The sequence below is a fragment of the Vigna umbellata genome, chromosome 1 (assembly GCF_029865625.1).
Source record: "Vigna umbellata cultivar VRB3 chromosome 1, Vumbellata_1.0, whole genome shotgun sequence".
NCBI classification, from domain to species: domain Eukaryota; kingdom Viridiplantae; phylum Streptophyta; class Magnoliopsida; order Fabales; family Fabaceae; genus Vigna; species Vigna umbellata.
Window position 1 is genome coordinate 80,034,438 of NC_142165.1, and position 7,042 is coordinate 80,041,479.

The window sequence follows — 7,042 nt, forward strand, 5'->3', positions numbered from 1 at the left end:
TTTCATTAAACTTTGGAAGAAGGAGTCATATATGGATTTGGAGTGAAGATCAAAAGAGGATAAACACTTGAAGAAACCAAGATTTTGGGGTTGTTTTTGCAATTTTATTTTCTGTTTTGTATCACAGAACCTTTGTGTTCTTGTAATTCTTTTGGTTTCATTTGCTACTTACTTGGTGTCTTGGAAAAATGTCTTTGGTACAATCTCATCTTCATTGCTAAAATTGTGTAACAATTTATTTTCCACTCTTAGAAATCAAGGTGTGTCAAGGGGCTTCTAAGTGTCACTTGCATCTTCACTAAGGGCCATTAGTCTTTACTTTCTTTCATAGCATTTACATTCCTTTTACTTTCCTTTTATACGTTGTCTTGTTTTTCTTTTAAGTGTCTATGATATCTAGGTTGTTTGAATGCATCTTAGATAAACCTTTCTTAGGTTTTAGGAGTATTCTTTGCATTTGCATTTGAAAACGTTTTGGAAGGTTTTTACTTAAAAGCTTAGGTAAAGGTAATATAAGAAAACTTTTGGCTAGGAAGAACTTAGTTTTTAAGCTTGTACATTGTGACTCACCTCTCCTTCTTGGGAGTAACTTGGAATATTCTTGCTAAAGTTGTTTTCCACATGGCAAGCTCTTAGTGGAGAGTTTTCTTACAAAGGTAGTGATCATGTGTCATTTTTCAAGTGGAGAAAAACGTTTGCTAAAGTGACTTTCTACATGACACTCTAGGAGTGGAGAGTTTACTAAAAGTTAAAGTGTCACATGTCAAGCTTTCCTTCACCATGATAAGATTTTTAAGGTTTGGTACAAGATAACATTTTAGGATTTTTGGATCTACTTTTAAGACACATTCATCTATAAATAAAGTTGTCTCCTTCCTAGTAAAACCACTTTGAGATTTGTATTGAAATGTTGTTAAATTATTGAGCCATTAACTTATTTATAAGTCATGGCTAGAACATCCCATGAGGTCCCTCTAACCACCCATTGGCTCAATCTCTCTAAGAACACCATCAATCATCTTTATTCTATCACTTAGGTTGTGTTCACTTGGAAGGTTGAATTTGAGGGAGAGGAAGTGGATGTATTTGAAAGGATTTGAGAGTAAATGTAATGTTGTTTTTTTAAAGGATTTGTAAGCGATTGAGAGTGGATTTGAAGGTAAAGTTTGTGAAAATTAGTGTAGGATTTGATAGATGTGATGGATTACAAAAATGTTTTAATTGATAGAAAATGAAGATTACCAAAATGTCCTTAGTGATAAAAGTAATATAAAATGACATTTATTAATAAATGATAAAAGTAATATAAAATTATATTTATGATGAATATATTTTTTGGTAAAAATTATTTGAAATAGTAAAATTTTAAAAAAATTAATATACAATACATTTTTTTAGGATACATTTTAAAAAATAATAGAAAAATAAAATGTTATATTTTTATCCTTAGTTATAAAAATAATTTAAAATAAAATATAATTAGTGTTAATTATATTAAATTAATTGTGAGTTATTATTATTATTATTACTATTATTATTAAATTTAAGGTTTAATCAATTAAAAAATTAAACCCAAAGTGAACTCTTTTCTCATAAAAGTAAAAATTTATTAATGCAAAATCAATTCTACCACCAATGACAGCCTCACATGCTACAGGGGTTGCACCACCATATCTTCAATTCCATGCATGCTTTATTTCAAAAATACATAAAGGACATTTAAGTAAAACTACATGAATCTCTTCAAATCTCTGTGAGGATTATTTTTTCTTGTAATTCGCAAATCCATTCCCTGATCATTGCAAATCTTATAAAGCAAAGACAATATATTCTTTTATCCATTTGTGTAATTCTTCAGTAAATTATGTTCAAGTGAACAGAACACTAAACTTTAAAACTGAGAACAATCACTACCATCTATATAACTTCTATGCCACTTGTATCTCCATAACTTTATCTTCTTGTTTTAGCCTAACTTAATTTGAGGAGGAGACTATCAAACAATAATAAAAAATCTTCTTCTTGCAAAAGCACAACAATGTTAGCATAACAGTGACAACGTTACATTCTTTAAAATTTCGTAAGTACTATTATTGTCTTTTTCCTTCTCGCATACGGTTATAAAGGATTGAAAATGCCTTAGAAATCTAAAAAACCAATTCAGAAACATGTGAATGGATACGATGTTAAAGAACAAGAAAGGAAAATGATGACGGTTCAAAAATTAATCATTATAGTGATACTAAAAAGAAAAAGGGAAAAAAGAAATTATTATTAAATAAGTGGTTTTTTTTTCTTCCTGTAAGGTACCGACTAGTTAGCTACTGTGGGTTTGTCCTTGGACCTTAATTATTAGTCACTAGCAAACAAGAATTCACCGTAACTTTAATGGCATTATACTATGAAAAAGATTCTTGTGCAGGAAGCAAATTGAAATGTTAAACAAATTTTGTATTTACTTGCACCAAATCAAGAGATTAAGTTGTCATTGCGTCTCGTTTTCAAGTTAAGCCTTCTTCTGTGGCGAAATGTTATAGTTCAACTTGGCGGCTAGATGGATGCATTAAGGTCTACGGAGTAAACGCCTGAAATCAATGTTCGAACAGAACCCTTATCTTCATCAATATATTAATGCATGTTGGTTCCTTTATAAAATACAAATTGACGAAGACATTTCACCAGAAGAAACTGACGTTGAGAGAAAGGAAGTAGGGAAGGGGCGAGGAAAAAAGAAAACAAAATTGTTGTAACCAAAAAGAGAGTCGGAAAAGACATCACAGCTTTACATTAATTCTCTGCTTTTAAAATTGCCCAAACAAACAAATTTCTATTACAAGGTACACATTTTCTCATGCAAAGATAGTACAAATTTTATTCGACCACTTACAGAAATTACATTTGAGTGACACCAAAGAAGCAATAGTCAAGAAGCCCAATTCAACCACGGTGCTTATTAATGGGCATACAGAATACAAAAACAACAGCTAATAGGAAAGAGAAATATACAAAAGACAAGCACGTTCATTAATTAGTATCATGAACTCCAACAAATAGTTCAGCACAAGTATGAGATATCTCATCCATCATAATCTCAAACGATGCGGTTTAAGAGCTTTGTAAGTCACCGGTGCAGAGGTTGGAACATTGGTTTCGGAACTGGGTTTTCCCCAGTGCGATTTACACGGCACTGTATAGAAAGAACTCGGATTCGGACACGTCTTCTTCGTCTTGTAAAAGTAATAGCATTCGGTGGGTGATCTTTGGTTTGGCAGCCCATGGATGCAATTATTTGAGACATCCAAAACCTTGGACTTGATCAAACTCCAGCAGGAGGGGCCAAGCTCGTTGAAGTAATTGTTGGCCAAGGAGAGATTCCCATTGTTGCGGAGAGAAGGAATTTGACAAAGGTTGTCGGGAACACAGCCGTAGAATTTGTTGTTCGCCAAATTCAGATACTGAATGCTCTTCAAGCACCCGAAAGAGAGAGGGATTGGGCCGGTTAGAGAATTCTTACTCACATCAAAGACGATAGCTTTTTTAAGGTTTCCGATTTCAATGGGCAAGCAGCCGTCGAAATGGTTCCCGAGGAAGAGAACTTCGGTGAGGTTGGGTGCGTAACCGACGCTCTTGGGAATCGGGCCGGTGAGGTTGTTGTTGGCGAAAGTGAGGTAGCGGGCCGGCGTGGAGCCGAAATTCTGGGGGAGGTACTGTGTGAAATGGTTGTTGTTGATGAAGATGACGTCGAGATCCTTCTGGAAGAGTTGGAAGGGAATCGGGCCGGTGAGTTCGTTGAAGCGGAGGTCGAGGAAAACCAGTTGGTTTGACTTAATGGCGTCGAGGGGAAACTGGCCTTTGACTTTGTTGTTACTGAGGTCGAGCTCGAAGAAGTAAGGGAAATTGATGACATCGCTGGGGACAGAGCCGGCGAAGCCGTTGGAATTTACGTGGAAGAATGTGAGCTCGGGTATTTGGTTCTCGCCCAAGAGAGATGAGAGGGGCAAAGCGCACCCGTTTTGACCCGTCACTCTTGCTCCGTTTAAGTCCACTCCTGCAACTGCTGTCTGTTTGTCCTTTGGATATGTGGCGCATCGTATCCCTCTGAAGTCACACGTATCAGTTTGGTCGTTCCAATTTTGCGTGTAACAGTTTGGGTCATCGATGAGGTTTTTGAAGTTGAGAAGCGCACGACGCGCTCTGTCTAAACGGTTAAGTTTGGGTGGGGGAGGGGGACATGGAGCTTCAGGGGAAGGGGAAGGAGCAGGGGAACCTCCACCACCTATTATAATTTCTAGTGTTTCTCTTTTCTCTGCTTCCCCTAATGCTTCGCTCTCTGATTTTGCCACCACCTCTTGTGCTACTACTCCTTCTGAAAAGTAAAGGTGAAGCAGGAGTGAGCAGAGTAAAAAGGAGGAGAAAATGGTTTTGGTTGTTGTTCCCATCTTGGTGATTGAGGAAGAAAGGATGGTTTTCCAACTCCTTATATACTGTCTTGCTCAAGATATTGCTAAGCCGGAGAAAAGTCAATAGGCTTGAATTCCATGGAGGCCAAGATATTCTGCACTCTCGTGAGAAGCTGTTAGGCTTTCTTTATCTATGAAGGACAATGATTTGTTCTATTCTGCTGAGTCGTCCACTTGACATGTTCTCTACCTTTTTTTAGCCAAATACTACCAAAACAAAAAGAAGAACAAGACAACCACCATACACTAAATTTTTCTTTGGAAGTATTTCTTTATAATTTATGCTGTTTATATGAGTTTAAATGTGTATTTGCTAAAAACTATTGAATTCTTGGTTTGTTTTTAAATACTTTTTTTTTTTAAGAAATGCCTTTGCTATCGTATTCTCATTACATATTGGCCATGTTGGTTAGTCATTTTATATACATATTTACATATAGTTTACCTTATTACCAAGTATGGATTTGAATTATTTAAAAAACTTTAGTTACAAAAACCAGGAAACAACACAAGTATTATTGGGTAGTAAAAAGGGTCAACCAAAATATATTAAATCTCAATTATGCAATGAACCCATACCATTACATCAACGGATAGCTAAATGCTATGTTAAATGTTATTAGATAATTAGATTTTAAATTAGTCTTTAATTAAAATTAAAAAATAATTTATTCATTAATTCTTTGATAATTAAGGTTAGAAATTAATTTAAAGTTTAATTTATAAATTAATTATAATTTTATATTCATAAATTAATTATTATTGTGATTAATATTTTTTTTATCTAAAATTGGTTTTTGTTTAAGAATTTTCTTTTAGTGTTATTCATATATCATTACTCTCACTTCTCTCTTTGCGTCATATCAGTTATTAGAGTTTTTTTATGCATTTTCTCAGTACATCATATTGTTTATCATATTAGTTATTAGAGTTTTTTTTATGCATTTTCTCTGTACATCATTTTGTTTATTTAAGTTAGGCATGTTTGCATATGGTGAATACTAAATAATATTAGATAAGTGTTGAAAGTGTAGTAAGTATTTTGAATTATATTTATTAAATTTAGTTGTGTAAGTAAAATTGTATTAAGTTCATCAACACTATCACCGTCATTTGTACGACTATAAGACAAACATTTTAGTAAAAATTCATCATTTCATAGAGCTTATAATTGTAAACGTGTCGTGTCATTTTCATAGTGACAATGTTGATTGTTATGCTCTATATTAATGTAAATGTTATTTATACATAATTATCTTTGTGATTGTCTAACTTTGACATTCATTGTCTGTCATTTTTGTGTTAATTAAAAGTGTTAATCCCACCTGAATAGTAGTAATATTTTAATAGATATCAATATCTAAAAAATGTCACATTTTAACCATTAGGGACATTGGATGCTTTCATTTCGTGCCTTCAACCTCTAATGTGTTGTACTCGCTTAAGGACTTTCTTGTAGCTCCTAGATGTCTTGAAGTTCTTTTAAGTTCTTGAGGTCAAGGAGAAGAACGGTGGGAAAGACATTTTGCACGAGACGTTTCGATGATTGAGTAAATGGTAAAACAAAATATGTGTATCCATTTTTTTTTTGGTGAAAAATAAATTCGTGAAGATATTAGTTTAACACTTTAATATAGGATTGTAATAGTTACCTAAAAATAAATAATATTTTTAAAATAGTGTAAATATATAAATTTAAGGAAATAATTGTTATATTTATGTTAATATAAATAATGGTTAAATATGTTTTTAGTTTCTTAAGTTTCACTAAAAATTGAGACTTGGTATCTTTCTAAAACTTTGACACAATCTAATCACTGATTTTAGAAATGCGTGAATTTAATCATTAGAATGTAATAACATTAACAATTTGCTGAGTTGTCTAGCAGCATTGCACCATAACTTGTGACCTCATTTTTTATTTAGATAATAGGCTAACTAATATTGAGTGTCATTTAGATGAAAAAATATGATGATTTCCCTAATGATGAATTATAGAACTTGTACTTGCTTCATGATTAATAAAATTATAACAGTCTAGGATTATCGATTATTACTAGCAGTTGGGAGCTAGCTTTTAAGCTTCTGACCTAGCTCGAACCTTCGCCTATAAATAGTGTATTTCAAAATTCTTTAAGGGTTACTTAAACTATTTCAAAGCAAGAGTATTGGCTAAAAAAACTCTAAGTGTTTAAGGAACTTGAGGTTTCGGTGCTTGTAGAAGGAAGAGTTCTTACTTAATGTGTCTAAGTTGATGGTGCTTATCTATCAAGAAGAATCAGGTTTTAATTTTTGTGTGTCAAAAGAAGGTGTTAGTCATCTTTTATCGATTAAGAGAGATATTTTTTAATCTCATCTTTATTTCTCTATTATAAATTATTACTCATTTTAATGAAAAGGTTAATCCCTTATTTAGAGATATTAACAATTGGACATAGGATCTTTTGATCTGAACCAATACAAAAATCAATTATGTAATTTTTTGCTTCCTTTCTCTACTTTAGTTATTTGCTTTTATTCAAAGTAAATTCTCAGATTTATCAAAGAAATTTTTAAAAGCAAAATTTTGTTAAAAAGAAAGT

The 7,042-nt window shown here is 32.7% G+C and overlaps 1 pseudogene; it reads right to left on the bottom strand.

The window, feature by feature from the left end:
* Window positions 1-2,762: 2,762 nt before the first annotated feature.
* LOC124832086 (uncharacterized protein At4g06744 pseudogene) lies at window positions 2,763-4,550 on the bottom strand (annotated as a pseudogene).
* Between the last annotated feature and the right edge of the window lie 2,492 nt (window positions 4,551-7,042).